We start from the raw sequence: 19,639 nt of genomic DNA on the forward strand, positions 1-19,639 counted from the left end.
CTGAAAAATAATAAACTCAGCATAAAAATTTTGGAAGAAAAAATAAAAAATGTTAAAAATGAAAAAAAATTAAAATTAAATAAAAAGTTTAGATATAGTGGCATTTTTTATGAAAACGCCGCAAAGAGACCAATAATTTTTTGTTCCCCGCTCATTACTCCCTCCTCTTCTCATCTCTGTCGCGCCCTAAATCCCCAAATTTTTTTATACTTATTCCTTTTTCCCTTTTACTCTGAAAATTTGCCCCCAAATTCGCCCCTCTTTTCTCCCTCGTCTCTGCAAATCAGTTTTTTTCTTCTCATCTCAGTTCTCGCCCACCGCTGTCTCCGCTAATTTTTTTCGGATCTGACCTGATTTTTTACGCGTTTCCTTTCGCTACAAATTCTTTCATTTTTCTTTCCTTTTTTTTCTGTAAACCAAAAGCTTTGGCAGCAAATTACTAATCAATGGCTTTCTACTTGAACTACAATACCCACTTTTCACTCCTTTTCTCCCTTTTGAGCTTCTCCTTCTCCCAATTCGATGCCGTCGAGGCTCCATCTCCGTCCGTCGATTCTTGCAACGGTATCTTCTTGTCTTATGCTTACAGTTCCGGGACCAAGTTGAAACCCACCGATCCTACCCACCAGCCCTACAGGTTCGAGTCGGTTTTGATGGTGATCAACAACGGTGATGAGAAGCTTAAATCGTGGAAGGTTTCCGTGGAGTTTCAAAACGATGAGTAATACAAATTCTTGTGCAGGTAGTCAAACTTTCTTGTGCAGTTAGATTCTGCTATTCTTTTGAAATCTCTTATATCCCATCTCCTAAAAAAGCTTAATACAAATTCTTTTTTCTGCAGTACATGAAATTGAAACCATCCGCAAAAGTTTCCCAGCTAATGCAGTCATTAAGTCCATTAAACTCTCAGAATGGGACTCATGGTGATGCCTTATCCGGATCGAGCTCAATGGATTCCAACGGAGCAGCTTGGACTAGTCAAAATGTTTAATCCACTTGATAAAATTTGAATGCATGGGTGAAGTGGCTATCCCTTTTCTACCCAGTTTTTTTTTGCTTTATATATTGAGATGAAAATACGATGTGCCTATTATCATCAGTGACAGTGGATTGGAATAAGTTACAACGGATCCAATCCTAAGTTCTACCTGGGTTTTTAACATAGGATTATTTAAGGTATAAAAACAAGATTGAGAGAGAGAGGGTGGGAATAGGTTTATATTATGTCTGCAATGTAAGGATGTGGGGGTAAATAGTGCAGTCTCTGGGTTTTAACTAGTGGTTGAGGGGACACAATTCAACAAATAGCTTATAGTTTATTTATTTTATCATTTGAAATTGAAGAAAAGAGGAAAGAAAAATTAATGTCTTACAAAGGGAAAGCTTCATTTCATATGGTTTCCTCTGAAGTCTGGACACAATCTGTCTAAAGTGTTTCAAGATGGAAAGATTAGTTTCCTACCAATGCTTTCAATATTCACTTTTTCAGTAACCCTGTATTCTGAAATTTTATGCTTTAGTGCATTGAGTGGGTTTTCTCTTTTTGGTTGCATGCAGGAGCTAAAGATTAGGCCATGCCCTGTGGTCTTTTCATCTTTTTCTGGTGGCCCTAAGGCCTGCATGTACAAGGTTCCTCAGGTCATACTTTGAAAACTCCATTTGTTTTTAACCTTATATGTGAAAATACTTGTTTCCATTTGTTTTTGTGGTGATATAGCTTTATGATTTCTTTGCTACAGATGATTGTGGGATCCTGTAAAGTGGAAGTAAATCCAGTATGTTATCTTTCCCGTTTTCTTTTGATTGCTGAATAGATTAAAATTGGTTTTATTGTTAAGATAAATATTACCACATCAATCCTGAAAATCATTGTCTCTCTTTTCCATATGACATAAAAATAAACCAATTGTTGGTATAATGGCATTTCGGAAAAGATGCTTTCCTAGAGTAATAATCAATATGGTTTATGAACATTGCTACGGACATTTAAGTTCTACTGGTCTAGTAAATCTTCTTTGACTTCCGATGAAGGATGACCTCCAACTGGTGAAGGAGTGCTTTTCAGGCCATATTTTTTATTCCAGTCCAGTGGATTTTACCAGTGATTTGGGTGCTTGATTTGTTGTTTACCCAACAGTTCTTAGAATGTCTCATCCTCCAAGAATAGCATCATGGATAGCAAATGGCATTGCTTCTCGACTTGATGCTCTCTTCCTCAGCAGGTTTGAATCCCATCGTGCTGAGTATTGGCAGACTCTATATGCTTCTATTGTAAGTGTACTATAAATTTTATTAGTCAACTTATTACTTCCATTTTTCTTATATTTATTGTTTACTCATTACCATATCTCATATTATGCTCGAAAACTGACGATCTTGCTCCTTATCAAATCATCCACAATTTCGCTCAAAGAATACAACAACTTGGGGGTGACGTAAAACTTGTTAAGTTTAATGGTTCTTGTAACACCCCGAACCCGAGGCCGTCGCCGGAGTCGAACACGAGGTGCAAACAGACTTCAAACCACTTAAAAAAAATTTCCCAGACAAGCTGCCAATCTGAGTACTAGTTGCTTTAAAAATCATATCTTGAGTTCTGAAACTCGAAATCCAGTTCCGTAAATTTTTCCTGAAACTAGACTCATATGCTCATCTACATATTTTTTTCTAGAATTTTTGGTTGGGCCAATTATTACAGTTTATTAGTCAAAGTCTCCCATGTTACAGGGATCGACTACACTGACCTTTGCGCATTACGACTTGAATATCTCCCTGTACAGGGCTTCATTACTGATGTCGTTTGTTTCTATAGAAACTAGACTCGAAGGGGAATCTATGCACATATGGCATGACTTCTAATTATCTCTGGTTAATTTATAATGAATTTCCAAAGTCGGAACAGGGAATCCAGAAATTGCTCTGGCCCTGTTTCACAAGAGTTTAATTATCTCCTAACATACAGCTCATATGGTCGTTTCGTTTCTTCAATATGAAAATAGACTCATCGAGCTTCGATTACATAATTTATTCATTAATTAATTCCACTCCTACTATTTTTAGTGATTTTTCAATCTCACGTCACTGCTGCTGCCAGCATCTGTTACTAAAGCAACTATGCCTATTTCGTGATTTCTCCTTGATCTAACTAGTAATTCATCATACATATCACAAATCATGATCATGATTAGCCACGCCAAGGGCTAATCATTGTCAAACATCTCCCTACTACACTATTGCCATATCATGAATTTTGACACCAAAAATAATCAACCATGACATATGGCATAAAAATTGAATATCCAAGACTTATGACCTAACATTATAGAACCAAATCCAACCGAACATTTATGCCATTTTCGCATGGCTAAATGTTTACATACCAAATTTTAACAAAACATATTAGCCTATACATGCCGAAATGTTCTCTTAGACAGACTAAAAAGAAGATACCAAAAGTTGCTAGCCGGTGTGATGACTTCGATGACGGCCCGATCACGCAAAAAGAGACGAGTCCAAGAAACCTAAAATAGGTGACAAGGAAACACCGAGTGAGTATATAACTCAGTAAGTCATAAGCAATGCACTACCATCCATTAATAACATTATCACAAGAGGAAACAAAATGGAACGAGGCTAGTTACTCCATCCATAGCGAACCATACCATAGTTCCTTAGACCTATCGGTTCAATCTCATACCAAGTCATGCATTCACATTTCATATACTAATCAATAGGATATTTGAGGCATTTTCATATATCATTGTATTTTCGTTACAATCATACAACTAAATGACCTTTCACCTATTCCACGATAAATCTTATGTACGTGACTTCAATTATAATTGTCACATAGGTTCAAACTTACCAAGCTCAACTCCAAATATAAACATAGCGCCTATTAGCCATGAACTCAAGGTACTTACCCGATCCGCTGTCCGTGATCAACTCAATAATGTCGCACACTTAGTGTCCATAGTGATTCAAAAGTATATATTAAGTCCGCACACTCAGTGTTATATAATCAACTCGCACACTTAGTGCTATATAATCAAACTCGCACACTTAGTGTTACATAATCAAACTCACACACTTAGTGCTATATAATCAAACTCGCACACTTAGTGCTATATAATCAAACTCGCACACTTAGTGCTATATAATCAAACTCGCACACTTAGTGCTGTACAATTTAAACCCGCACACTTAGCGCCAATCTCATGATCATAAATGTTTATACCCGCACACTTAGTGCCGAGATCAACAACCCAATACATCTCACCTCTTTTCTTTTCATTCAACACTTTCATCACCACATGCATACATGTATATATATATTTATCATTCCATTCAGCATCACTACATAGACGTTATGACCATTTAAATTAATACAAACTATATGCTTAATGACTTACTTTGTGTTGGGTAAGACGGTTCCAACTCGGCTACTCGATGATCTTTTCTTTGCCTTTGCTTGATTCTCCTCCTTTAACTCCTTGAGCTTAATCAATAAATCAACTAGTTTAACCGCCTTGCTAAACATTTACAATCCAATTACACATGCATATGTATGTTAGTATATTCGGCAATCACCCTTACTAATCACCCATTTAGTCGGTTGTAGGGAATTAAATATAATATCTCTAGGATGTACTCTACATGGCCGAATATACCATGTTAGTTTTTTTTAACATTTCCTATGTAATTACATATAGGTTTTTACACTTTAAGTTTCACACATTTCACCTTTTAATGCCTATTGCTCATCCCTTTGATCTTAACCTAAATGACAACTCCCTCTCCCCATATTTCAACCGAATTATCCATAACATCAAGACTAAAATTTTGCACCTTGAACTTCATACATTTATAAAAACTTCCATAACTCATTCGGCTTTAACAATTACCCATTTCTCATAAAAGAAATTAACAAATAAAATGAACATTCCATTAACCCATATGGCCGAATGTACCAAGCATTACTTAACTAAAATTCCACAAATTTCAACCTTATAATAATCTCTACTTATTCAATACAACATGAAACAACCTCTACTCCTAACCTCTTGATATACGGCTTAATGCCCAAACTACCATAAAAGTTTGATTTTTCATGACATTGCCGAAATGCATTTCAACAATTAGCTCAACATACAAAGGAAGTTAAAACCAACATTTCAAAACTTACCTCCAACTAGAAAAAGGGTTGCCGAATTGCCTTAATGAAAACTTCCCTATTTCTTTCCTTTTTGTTTCGGTTTTGGCAAGATGGAGAAGAAGATGAACACTCCTCTTCCCTTTTTCTCTTTTATTCAATTTTATTATAATTATTTTAAGCCATTTGTTAACTAAACAAAACATATTAAATTAGAATAAGTGGAGCACCATCACCCCTTGGCCGACCACTCTTCATCTTTTGGGTAAATTGACATGCAAAACCACCCTTTTTGGTACATGCACTAATAGACCATTTTAAATTAGCCTATCATGTTTCACCATGTCTCATATCGATCCCTATTTAATAATTTCTCATGCAATTGGCAAAATTAGAGAATGAAACTTCCACATACTCATGCACACACATAATAAGCATAGAATATAGCAATTAATTATTTTTATGACTCGGTTTTGTGGTCCCGAAACTACTTCCCGACTAGGGTCAATTTTGGGCTGTCACAACTCTCCCCCACTTAAGAAATTTTCATCCCCGAAAATCTTACCGGTAAATAAGTTTGGGTATCGTTCTTTCATCGAGCTCTCGGTTTCCCAAGTAGCTTCCTCGATCCCGTGTTTGAGCCATAACACCTTTACTAGCGGAACCCTTTTGTTTCGCAACTCCTTCACTTCATGAGCTAGGATACGCATCGGTTCTTCTTCATAACTCATATCGGCTTGAATTTCAACCTCTGATGGGCTAATTATGTGCGATGGATCAGATCTATAGCGTCGAAGCATCGAAACATGAAAGACGTCGTGGATCTTTTCAAGTTCAGGGGGCAAAATCAATTGATACGCAACTGGACCAACTCGTTCGGAGATTTCGTACGGCCCAATGAATCTCGGACTCAACTTGCCCTTACGGCCAAATCTGTGTACCTTTTTCCAAGGCGAAACTTTAAGAAACACTTTATCTCCCACCTGATATTCAATGTCTTTTCGTTTCAAATCCGCATACGATTTTTGACGATCTGTGGCTGCTTTCAGACTTTCACGGATTACCTTTACTTTCTGTTCGGCATCTTTAATCAAATCAACTCCGAAAATTTTACTTTCACCGAGCTCGGTCCAAAACAATGGTGTACGGCATTTACGACCGTATAAAGCCTCGTAAGGTGCCATCTTAATACTTGATTGAAAACTATTGTTGTAAGCGAATTCAATCAAAGGTAAATACCGTTCCCATGAACCACTAAACTCGAGGATGCAACATCTCAACATATCCTCAAGTATCTGAATTATCCGCTCAGATTGACCATCGGTTTGTGGATGAAAAGCGGTGCTAAAATGCAGCTTGGTACCCAAAGCTTCTTGCAATTTCTTCCAAAATCGCGAGGTGAATCTCGGATCTCTATCCGACACGATAGAAATAGGTACCCCGTGTAATCTCACAATCTGAGAAACATACAATTCGGCTAGTTTATCCAATGAAAAATCCGTACGCACGGGGATAAAGTGAGCCGACTTAGTCAGTCTATCAACAACAACCCAAATCGCATCCTTCTTACTTGCTGACAATGGCAGTCCGGACACAAAGTCCATTGTGACTCGATCCCATTTCCACTCGGGTATCATGATCGGCTGAAGTAATCCTGAAGGCACTTGATGTTTCGCTTTCACTTGTTGACATATTAAACATCTCGAAACAAAGTCGGAGATGTCTCGTTTCATACCATGCCACCAAAACTGACGTTTCAAATCGTTGTACATTTTCGTACTCCCCGGGTGAATTGACATTCGGCTACAATGGGCTTCGTTCAGAATCATCGAAATGAGTTCTGAATTTCTTGGAACACACAACCGACTTCTGAACCTCAAACAATCGTCATCATCAATTTGAAATTCGGATTCCATATTCGGAATACATTCAGCCCGTTTTGCAACCAATTCATCGACTTTCTGAGCTTCACGAATTTGACGAATCAATAATGGTTTGGCCTTTAATTCAGCTACTAACACATTGTCGGGTAGAACAGACAAGTGCACATTCATCGCTCGTAAAGCAAATAGTGATTTCCGGCTTAAGGCGTCTGCAACCACATTAGCCTTTCCCGGGTGGTAATCAATGACAAGCTCATAATCTTTCAACAACTCAAGCCAACGTCTTTGTCGCAGATTTAAGTCTCTTTGAGTCATCAAATATTTGAGACTTTTGTGATCCGAAAATACATGGCACTTTTCCCCAAACAAGTAATGCCGCCATATTTTCAGGGCGAACACTATGGCCGCCAATTCAAGATCATGGGTCGGATAGTTTCTTTCATGCGGCTTTAATTGTCTCGACGCGTAAGCTACAACTCGACCTTCTTGCATCAACACACAACCTAGCCCAAGTAAGGATGCATCACTATAAATGACAAACTCTTTGCCGGACTCCGGTTGTACTAGCACTGGAGCTTCGGTTAAATAGGTCTTTAGTTGATCGAAACTCTTCTGACAGTTCTCTGTCCACTCAAACTCAACATCTTTTTGGAGTAGTTTCGTCAACGGTGCAGCTATCATCGAGAAACCTTTTACAAATCGTCGGTAATAACCGGCGAGCCCCAGGAAGCTCCGAACTTCGGTAATATTTCTTGGAGGCTTCCAGTTAAGTATGGCTGAAATTTTGCCCGGGTCAACTCGAATACCCGATGCGGATACCACATGACCCAAGAAGCTAACCTCTCTTAACCAGAACTCACACTTACTGAACTTAGCATATAACTGCTTATCCCGCAAAATTTGCAACACTAATCTCAGGTGCTCAGTATGTTCGGTTTCATCTCCTGAATAGACTAAGATGTCATCAATGAACACAACTACGAACCGGTCCAAATACTGTCTGAAGATCCGATTCATCAAATCCATAAATACCGCAGGGGCATTAGTGAGCCCGAACGGCATCACTAAGAACTCGTAGTGACCGTACCTCGTTCTGAAAGCAGTTTTGGGTACGTCCGAATCTCGATTCCGCAACTGATAATAACCCGATCTCAAATCTATCTTTGAAAACACTGAGGCTTCCTTTAGTTGATCAAACAAATCATCAATACGCGGTAATGGATATTTATTCTTTATCGTCACTTTATTCAGTTGACGATAGTCAATGCACAACCTCATGGTTCCGTCCTTTTTCACGAACAATACTGGTGCACCCCAAGGTGAGAAACTTGGTCGAACGAAACCTCTATCCGTCAACTCTTGCAATTGAGCTTTCAATTCCTTTAACTCGGTTGGTGCCATACGATACGGAGCTATCGAAATTGGCGTAGTTCCAGGTATAAGCTCAATACCAAACTCTACTTCTCGAACAGGTGGTAAACCCGATAATTCTTCAGGAAAAACATCCGGGTATTCACAAACCACCGGTACAGATTCAGGTTTCTTTTCTAATTCTTTGTCATCAAGTACATACGCAAGGTATGCTTCGCACCCTTTTCTTACATATTTCTGGGCCAACATTGCTGATATTACAGCTGGCAACCCCCTTAAGTCCGTAGACTCAACTCGGATTATCTCGTTATTTGCGCACCTCAAATCGATGGTTTTTCTTTTGTAGTTCACCACTGCATCATGTACGGTCAACCAATCCATACCAAGAATAACATCAAATTCGTCAAACGGCAAAAGCATCAAATCGGCCGGAAAACAGGATTCTCGGATTATTAGAGGGCATCTCTTACACACTTTATCAACAAGTACGTATTGACCCAAAGGGTTTGACACTCGAATTACGAACTCAGTAGACTCAACAGGTAGAGTCTTATTGGATGCTAAGGTTTCACATACATATGAATGAGTAGAGCCAGGGTCAATCAACGCAATCACATTAGTATCAAAGAGAGTGGAGGTACCAGTGATGACGTCAGGGGAGGATGCCTCCTCTCGTGCGCGAATGGCATATGCTCTAGCAGGAGTACGGTTCTCGGCTCGAACAGCCGTATCAGAGGCCCCTCTCTGACTACCACCCCTACCTCCTAAAATTCTCGGTGGTCTACCTCTAGTTGTCACTCCACTAGGTCTTGCACCTTGAATCTTATTCTTCTCATCAAGCTCCGTGCAATCTCTAATGAAGTGGTCCTTCGAACCGCATCCGTAACAGGCCCTGTTAGTAGACTTACCCCAATATTTACCTAGGTGTCGTCTTCCGCATTGGGGACATTCAGGTTTCTCTTGACGATTATTGCCCACACTAGCTACCGAAGTAGCTCGGGAGTCCGTCGATGGTCGTGCTCTGATGGAAATTCCCGCAGTCGTCCTCGACTTATTAGTGTCCTCCCTGAACTTCTTTACAGCTGAGAACGGAGCTTTACCCGTTGATCTTTTACGATAGTCTCTAGCTTCAAATTTAGCCTTCTTCTCATTTCCAAGTTCTTCCGCCTTGCAGGCTCGTTCGACTAGTGTTACGAATTCTTTTATCTCCAAAATACCCACTAGTAGCTTTAAATCTTCATTCAATCCTTCTTCGAATCTTTTGCACATAGCAACCTCATCAGCTACACACTCCCAGGCATACCTACTGAGTCTTACGAATTCATGTTCGTATTCAGATACTGTCATACGGCCTTGCTTGAGTTCCAAGAATTCCTTACGCTTTTGATCAATGAACCGTTGACTAATATATTTCTTTCGAAATTCCGTTTGAAAGAAGTCCCAAGTTACTCGTTCGTTTGGGACTATGGAAATCAGGGTCCTCCACCAATAGTAGGCTGAGTCCCGCAACAAGGATACAGCACACTTTAGACATTCATCGGGCATGCATGACAGTTCATCAAACACCTGAATGGTGTTATCAAGCCAGAACTCGGCCCTTTCAGCATCATCAATAACTATGGCCCTGAACTCCTCGGCCCCGCGCTTCCTAATCAAGTCTACAGGTGGCTCACTTAGCCTCACAGGATCAGTAATTGATGGCATTACGGGCTCTTGGGGTGGATTATTCAAATTCGGGAATTGTTAGACAGCCGGATTGGTTAGGGCATATTACGCGACCCACTCATTCATCATGGTAAAGAAGGCTTGTTTAGCCCCTTCACCTTGATTATTCGCAGATGACTGAGGTTCAACAGGCGGCGTCCCTTGTGCAGGAGCAGCCGCTACACTTTCAACGTCATCCGCCAAGGTTCTCTCTACGCCGGGATCTATTTACTAATCAAAACAAAAATTTTAACCGTCAGAAGTCATCACACATTTAAACATTAACATTAAGGCATGTATAGATAGACTCATACGTGCTATGGTAGTCCTAGAACCGACTAAACCATAGCTCTGATACCAATCAAATGTAACACCCCGAACCCGAGGCCGTCGCCGGAGTCGAACACGAGGTGCAAACAGACTTCAAACCACTTAAAAAAAATTTCCCAGACAAGCTGCCAATCTGCGTACTAGTCGCTTTAAAAATCATATCTTGAGTTCTGAAACTTGAAATCCAGTTCCGTAAATTTTCCCTGAAACTAGACTCATATTTCCATCTACATATTTTTTTCTAGAATTTTTGGTTGGGCTAATTAGTACAGTTTATTAGTCAAAGTCTCCCATGTTACAGGGATCGACTACACTGACCTTTGCGCATTACAACTTGAATATCTCCCTGTACAGGGCTTCATTACTGATTTCGTTTGTTTCTATAGAAACTAGACTTGAAGGGGAATCTATGCACATATGGCATGACTTCTAATTATCTCTGGTTAATTTATAATGAATTTCCAAAGTCAGAACAAGGAATCCAGAAATCGCTCTGGCCCTGTTTCACAAGAGTTTAATTATCTCCTAACATACAACTCATATGGTCGTTTCGTTTCTTCAATATGAAAATAGACTCATCGAGCTTCGATTACATAATTTATTCATTAATTAATTCCACTCCTACTATTTTTAGTGATTTTTCAATCTCACGTCACTGCTGCTGCCAGCATCTGTTACTAAAGCAACCATGCCTATTTCGTGATTTCTCCTTGATCTAACTAGTAATTCATCATACATATCACAAATCATGATCATGACTAGCCATGCCAAGGGCTAATTATTGTCAAACATCTCCCTACTACACTATTGCCATATCATGAATTTTGACACCAAAAATAATCAACCATGACATATGGCATAAAAATTGATTATCCAAGACTTACGACCTAACATTATAGAACCAAATCCAACTGAACATTTATGCCATTTTCGCATGGCTAAAAGTTTACATACCAAATTTCAACAAAACATATTAGCCTATACATGCCGAAATGTTCTCCTAGACCGACTAAAAAGAAGATACCAAAAGTTGCTAGCCGGTGTGATGACTTTGATGACGGCCCGATCACGCAAAAAGAGACGAGTCCAAGAAACCTAAAATAGGTGACAAGGAAACACCGAGTGAGTATATAACTCAGTAAGTCATAAGCAATGCACTACCATCCATTAATAACATTATCACAAGAGGAAACAAAATGGAACGAGGCTAGTTACTCCATCCATAGCGAACCATACCATAGTTCCTTAGACCTATCGGTTCAATCTCATACCAAGTCATGCATTCACATTCCATATACTAATCAATAGGATATTTGAGGCATTTTCATACATCATTGTATTTTCGTTACAATCATACAACTAAACGACCTTTCACCTATTCCACGATAAATCTTATGTACGTGACTTCAATTATAATTGTCACATAGGTTCAAACTTACCAAGCTCAACTCCAAATATAAACATAGCGCCTATTAGCCATGAACTCAAGGTACTTACCCGATCCGCTGTTCGTGATCAACTCAATAATGTCGCACACTTAGTGTCCATAGTGATTCAAAAGTATATTAAGTCCGCACACTCAGTGTTATATAATCAACTCGCACACTTAGTGCTATATAATCAAACTCGCACACTTAGTGCTACATAATCAAACTCGCACACTTAGTGCTATATAATCAAACTCGCACACTTAGTGCTATATAATCAAACTCGCACACTTAGTGCTACATAATCAAACTCGCACACTTAGTGCTATATAATCAAACTCGCACACTTAGTGCTGTACAATTTAAACCCGCACACTTAGCGCCAATCTCATGATCATAAATGTTTATACCCGCACACTTAGTGCCGAGATCAACAACCCAATACATCTCACCTCTTTTCTTTTCATTCAACACTTTCATCACCACATGCATACATGTATATATATTTATCATTCCATTCAGCATCACTACATAGACGTTATGACCATTTAAATTAATACAAACTATATGCTTAATGACTTACTTTGTGTTGGGCAAGACGGTTCCAACTCGGCTACTCGATGATCTTTTCTTTGCCTTTGCTTGATTCTCCTCCTTTAACTCCTTGAGCTTAATCAATAAATCAACTAGTTTAACCGCCTTGCTAAACATTTACAATCCAATTACACATGCATATGTATGTTAGTATATTCGGCAATCACCCTTACTAATCACCCATTTAGTCGGTTGTAGGGAATTAAATATAATATCTCTAGGATGTACTCTACATGGCCGAATATACCATGTTAGTTTTTTTTTAACATTTCCTATGTAATTACATATAGGTTTTTACACTTTAAGTTTCACACATTTCACCTTTTAATGCCTATTGCTCATCCCTTTGATCTTAACCTAAATGACAACTCCCTCTCCCCATATCTCAACCGAATTATCCATAACATCAAGACTAAAATTTTGCACCTTGAACTTCATACATTTATAAAAACTTCCATAACTCATTCGGCTTTAACAATTACCCATTTCTCATAAAAGAAATTAACAAATAAAATGAACATTCCATTAACCCATATGGCCGAATGTACCAAGCATTACTTAACTAAAATTCCACAAATTTCAACCTCATAATAATCTCTACTTATTCAATACAACATGAAACAACCTCTACTCCTAACCTCTTGATATATGGCTTAATGCCCAAACCACCATAAAAGTTTGATTTTTCATGACATTGCCGAAATGCATTTCAACAATTAGCTCAACATACAAAGGAAGTTAAAACCAACATTTCAAAACTTACCTCCAACTAGAAAAAGGGTTGCCGAATTGCCTTAATGAAAACTTCCCTATTTCTTTCCTTTTTGTTTCGGTTTTGGCAAGATGGAGAAGAAGATGAACACTCCTCTTCCCTTTTTCTCTTTTATTCAATTTTATTATAATTATTTTAAACCATTTGTTAACTAAACAAAACATATTAAATTAGAATAAGTGGAGCACCATCACCCCTTGGCCGGCCACTCTTCATCTTTTGGGTAAATTGACATGCAAAATCACCCTTTTTGGTACATGCACTAATAGACCATTTTAAATTAGCCTATCATGTTTCACCATGTCTCATATCGATCCCTATTTAATAATTTCTCATGCAATTGGCAAAATTAGAGAATGAAGCTTCCACATACTCATGCACACACATAATAAGCATAGAATATATCAATTAATTATTTTTATGACTCGGTTTTGTGATCCCGAAACCACTTCCCGACTAGGGTCAATTTTGGGCTGTCACAGTTCTCCTCATGTAGGTCTGTTTCTAAACTTATGAGAAATTGCTTTTATTAGAACATGATCATACTATATGTAAAGTGTTAATCAGGGTTCGGCAACACAGCAGTAACATATTGGGCCTGTGTGTGTGTGTTGGGGGGAATTATAATTGATAGTCATGCATTCATCTTCAAGCATCCATCATGTAACACCCCGAACCCGAGACCGTCACCGGAGTCGAACACGAGGTGTTAACAGACTTTAAAAAAAAATTTCCCAGACACTACCAATCTGCATACTAGTCGCTTTAAAAATCATATCTTGAGTTCAGAAACTCGGAATCCAGTTCCGTAAATTTTCCCTGAAACTAGACTCATATGCCCATCTACATATTTTTTTCTAGAATTTTTGGTTGGGCCAATTAGTACAGTTTATTAGTCAAAGTCTCCCATGTTACAGGGATCGACTACACTGACCTTTGCGCATTACGACTTGAATATCTCCCTGTACAGGGCTTCAATACTGATGTCGTTTGTTTCTATAGAAACTAGACTCAGATAGGAATCTATACATATATGGCTTGACTCCTAATTGTCTCTGGTTAATTTGTAATGAATTTCCAAAGTCGGAACAGGAAATCCAGAAACCGTTCTGGCCTTGTCTCACAAGAACCTAAATATCTCTTAACATACTGTCCGTATGATTGTTTCGTTACTTTCCTATGAAAATAGATTCATCAAGGTTCGTTTACATAATTTATTCACTATTTAATTCCATTCCTACTATTTTTAGTGATTTTCCAAATCTACATCACTGCTGTTATCAGCATCTGCCTTTAAGGTAGACTTTACCTATTTCATAGTTTCCATGATTCAATTAGCTCTTTTTGCATAAATAGCACAATTTATGATAGTGATTAACCATTCACATGGCCAATCCTTGTCAAGCATATCCACACCTCTCAATAACCATATCCATACCAAATGATTATAACATTATACTCAAACATATATAAGCCATTTTCGCATGGCTATCCAAAATTATACAAGTCCAAAGGGTCCATGACCCACAACAAACGGATAGTCCTATACATGCCATTTCGAAGTTCAACCAAAATTGTACCAAAAATGGGGGGGGGCTTTGATAGTGTGGGTGACTTCGACTTCAAAATCCCGAGTCCGATAGCTGGAGAACCAAAATCTATAAAACAGAAGATTAAAGAAACGGAGTAAGCAATTTATGCTTAGTAAGTTTTGAGCAAGGAATTCCAGCACAGCAAAAGTATAGCATTCATATAGCTAAACGGATAATTTCATATGCACAAATTTTCGATATCATACTTGCTTCACATGACCAACCCTTATGTACATACACAAAAGATCAACTTAGCCAAAGGCCGGTAGCTCGTTTATCAACTGAGCGAATACTTATTTGTAAGGGCTCAACTAAATTCAAGCACATACGAAACATACCTCAATGTTGGGATGTTTCTAGAGTATTTACTGAAATTTTTACAGCAAAATCATTCATTCCCAAATCACGTACCTTCGGAATTTAACCGGATATAGCTACTCGTTTAAATGCCTTCGGGACATAGCCCGGTTATAGTAACTCGCACAATTGCCTTCGGGACTTAACCCGGATTTAGTAACTCGCACAAATGCCTTCGGGCTTAGCCCGGAATTAGTATCTCGCACAAATGCCTTCGGATCTTAGTCCGGATATGGTCACTTAGCACAAAGCCTTCGGGACTTAGCCCGGACATCATTCGAATAACCATGCACATTTAACAATAAATCATGTCACATTCATATTTCATTTTCATTACCAAAGCTCAAACACAAGGCACTTATCACATTTACAATTTCGGCTCAATGGCCACATATATGAGCACGATTTTGATTTACTTAAGACATAATCTAATCAAATCATAATTCAAGCTCTTTTACTCAAGAACTTACCTCGGGTGTTGTCGAACGATTCCGATAGCTATTCGACCACTTTTTCCTTCCCTTTATCGGATTTAGTTCCCCTTTGCTCTTGAGCTTAATTAAACAAATAAATTGATTTAATCATTTGAGCATCAAAAATAGGAACACAAGGCACTTAGCCCATATTTATACATTAGACATTAAAGTCACATATGTACGGAATCATGAATCAAACTCAACATTTTAGCTAATTTTCCCCCTTGGCCGAATTTTCTAAGCCAAGACAAAAGCATCAATATGCTTGCCTCTAACCGAATACATGCAACACCAATCTCCTTCCTATGGCCGAATATGCATGTCTATGTTGGGGCCGATTTCAACACTTAATACATTCTACAAGTATGGTCACTTGTATTGACTAAACACCCTTTTGTTTCAAGTTCAAAACTTGGCTAATACACACATATATACACTAGTAAAGCATCCTCTCCCTTTCCATCAATTTAACCCATGCATTACTCATTAATATACAAAAATTATATTCGGCCTTAGCACACAACTTGCTAGCCGATTCTTCTCCATCTAGCAACTAATGCACATATGTGCTCACTCAAAAATGCTAAAAAGAAGATTCAAGAATCATCAATCCACCATCACATGCATCATTAACAAGCTTCATATTTAGCATGCAATGGCATTAACACAAAATCTACCTAGGCCGAATATCATTCCCATGACATAGCAAAGATTTGAACCATGGGATAATTAGAACTCAAGCTAGCAACTAAAAACATGCATGAATCTCATGGCACAACCTCAAACATACCTTGATCTAGATACAAGTATGGCCAAACCTTCTCCTAATCCTCTTCCAAACCAAACATGAAGCAAGAACTCCTTCCTCCTTCCTTAGAATTTTCGGCCAAATGAAAATGAAAAAGGATGAACAAAATTTTCTCTTTTCTTTTCTTTAACTCACGGCAATGGGGGGGGGGAGAAAACAACCACACATTTTTTTTTGTTTTCATCATATTCCCTTTCATTATTTTATGCCCATGCTCCTTATTTTATTTTTTTCCACCCATGATGCACCAACACAACATGTCTATGACATGTCTTGCCCATTACACTTGGTCTACCATGCTTGTCATGGCCGGCCACTACTAATTAGGGGGGAATTTGACATGCAAGTCCCCCCTTTTTATTTCATGCACTAATAGGTCCTTATGCTTCGACCTATCACATTTCAAAAATGTCGCACATAAGTCCTATTGACTAAATTCACATGCAATCGACTAAATCGAAGCTTGAAATTTTCACACATTCATAATTACATATTCTAGACAATAAATATCACATTCAAACATTTCGGTGACTCGGTTTAGCGGTCCCGAAACCACTTCCCGACTAGGGTCAATTTTGGGCTGTCACACATCACATGGGTCCGGACCCATGTTGTTTGCATGCATAAGAATAGGTTTGTAAATTTATTTCTTAAACATAAGCCTAGCTGACGCATCAGTGGAGAAAAATGAAAGAAGGATATCAAAAAGAGAAGGAGAAGATGTACAGAATAGAGAAATTTCTTGTAACTGTTTCTAGTTGGTCAAAGCTTCTTGATTTGAAATAACTAGGTAGTTGGTGGTGAAATTATCATAGATCACTTATATAACTTTAACAAATCTAGATATATAATATGTGGTGGAGTCCATCAAATATATAGAATTGATAAAATGAATTCCTAAAATATAATAATTGCATTTGTAGCAGTAGATTTAGCTTCTTGTTTTTGAATACAAGCTGAAAGCTTATTCAGGCAATAGCATTGGCATTCAACTTGTGTCAATTAATGGTCTTTACAGGTCATTATCGGGATTATCCAGTTGATTACAGGGCTGTTGTGACTGAGCTTCTTGGTAAGGCATCTGCCTTATATTTTGGAAGAATTCAACAACTTGGGGGTGAACAAGTGGGATCAGCTGAGGCACATGATGAGATCTCTGAGCCAATCTCCAATATCGGCAAAACAGCTTTAAGCCCAAACCTGAGTTTTCAGGGAACTCCTCTGATGCAAAGTGATCATTTCCTCTTGCCTAGTTCAATAGAATACTATGAAGGTAGAGATTTTGGGTCTGTGCTAGATGAAATATAGTTTGTATAGTATATTTGAAGAAAGGAACATTTGTTCAGATAAAATATAGTATATATAGCATATATTATTAGTCTTTAAAGAATAATTTCTATATAACATTAAACAATAGTAGGAGGTAAAATATAGTTTGAGGTGGAATTGAGCAAAGGCTTCAGAACTGTGATTTTGAGTTGAGTATCACAGCTATGAACTAATTTTCTCATCAAATACCATAATCTCATGGACATTTATATGCGGGAATTAGAGAGAAGAAGAGAAGAACTTGAATAATTGCTCTTGGGAGAAAGGGTATGAGAGAATGTGGGTGATTAAGTCAAATGGAGAAAGGGACATCATGTCCTTGTTGTGTGCAAGTGTTTTCTCCCTAAGACAGGCAAGGAACCTGACATCAAGAATGGTTCAACTTAAAGATGCTTCCTTGTACTCATTCTCATACTCTTTATATTTTCCAATGCTTTCTTCAAGTAGGATACTAAGAATTTCCTGTACTATTCTTTCTGATTGCTTATAAAATAGTTTGCTCATTAGAACCTTCATTTTCTCGTCTTTTATTTATTTGTGTAAATCATTTTTCTTTGTTTAGTGACACAACGAATCTTTGAACATAATTTCTGTTGAGTTACATATAAATGGTTTTTAAAAAATTGTGTATAGTTTAAAGTTCAAATTTCAAAAATAAAACATAATATAATATTTATCATAGAAAATAAATATTATTTAATTGAAATATATTTTTTAAAGTTTATATTTTTTAGCGGCGTTTTTAAAAAAGCGTCGCTAAAGGTCTGTTATATTGTGGTGTCTTGAAAAAAAGCGCCGCTAACTTTTGTGGTGCTGCATATAGCGACGTTTTTTGCGGCGCTTTAGCGGCGTTTTTAAGCGCCGCTAAAGGAAAAAAAACGCTGCTAAAAGTCTGTTTTCCTGTAATGTGTGTATTCGGCCAAGTTAATATTATTATATATCGTTCATGTGATGGTATATGAGTTTCAAGCATGAAAAATGTGTATTTGATTATAGATTATTTGATTCGGTTTAGTTGACTCAATACTAATGTTCATTTAATGATTTATTTGCTTATGACTTACTAAGCTACAATAGCTTACTATATATGTGTTTATGTTTGTCTCTGTTTTATAGATTTTAGAGATTAGTTACGAGCTCGGGGATCATCAGCAAAGTCCATCACACTCTCGACTATTTTTGGTACATTATAAGTTTAAACTTGGATCTTTGGCATGTATAAGCTAGGTTATATTTGGATAAGTATAAAGTGGTGTATATATTAAGCCATGCGAAAATGGCTAATATGATAAGTGATTATATGAACTTAGTCATGTTTATATATGTTATATGCATGGAATATGGTTGACGATATTGGATGTGTTTAGGTTGAATCGATTTTTGTATATACTTGATTATGAAATATGTTTGTTAGGTTACTCGTGGTAAAAAAAAATGATGTGCGTATGTTTTGCATTAGATATTAGTAGTTATTTTGGGTTGATGAGTAAATTCGGCTAAATGCTGGATTTGGATAATGAATATGTTTAATTGATGAATCGACACTTACATATATATGTATTTAGGCATATATATATAGGTATGTGTGAGGTGTTTGATATATTTGTTAACGGTTAAGTCATATGTTTAATGAATGACTTTAGTTGATCATGTCTAATGGTAATGTGTATTTTATTGACGTAATATATGTGTATGAAATGTATGATATCATGGATGGGTGTATTCGGCAACTAAGATTGAAAATGGATTAATATGTGATATTCAGTACATGGTTTGTTAAGCTATGTGATGACTTTGCTATATAGTGAAATTGGTTAATTGGTATGTTTTAATATAGAAACAAA

The 19,639-nt window shown here is 37.5% G+C and overlaps 2 long non-coding RNA genes across 4 annotated transcripts; one reads left to right on the top strand and one right to left on the bottom strand.

Moving 5' to 3' along the window:
* The first annotated feature begins 109 nt into the window (after positions 1 to 109).
* LOC107894490 (uncharacterized) lies at positions 110 to 19,148 on the top strand. 3 transcript variants are annotated; one of them, XR_005907638.1, is made up of 6 exons: positions 110 to 742; positions 842 to 1,018; positions 1,558 to 1,638; positions 1,740 to 1,775; positions 2,032 to 2,271; positions 17,485 to 18,310. It is a non-coding gene; the product is annotated as an uncharacterized lncRNA (long non-coding RNA). The 3 variants fall into 3 exon arrangements; XR_005907639.1 differs by lacking the exon at positions 17,485 to 18,310 and adding an exon at positions 18,912 to 19,148 and having other exon boundaries at positions 148 to 742; XR_005907637.1 differs by lacking the exon at positions 17,485 to 18,310 and adding an exon at positions 2,414 to 2,464 and having other exon boundaries at positions 148 to 742.
* Positions 2,278 to 17,587, bottom strand: LOC121212445 (uncharacterized). The gene is made up of 4 exons (XR_005907640.1): positions 17,483 to 17,587; positions 16,735 to 16,738; positions 16,477 to 16,482; positions 2,278 to 2,460 (listed from the first exon to the last, which is right to left on the bottom strand). It is a non-coding gene; the product is annotated as an uncharacterized lncRNA (long non-coding RNA).
* Positions 19,149 to 19,639: the final 491 nt, after the last annotated feature.

The sequence above is a fragment of the Gossypium hirsutum genome, chromosome A13, assembly GCF_007990345.1.
Source record: "Gossypium hirsutum isolate 1008001.06 chromosome A13, Gossypium_hirsutum_v2.1, whole genome shotgun sequence".
Taxonomy (NCBI): domain Eukaryota; kingdom Viridiplantae; phylum Streptophyta; class Magnoliopsida; order Malvales; family Malvaceae; genus Gossypium; species Gossypium hirsutum.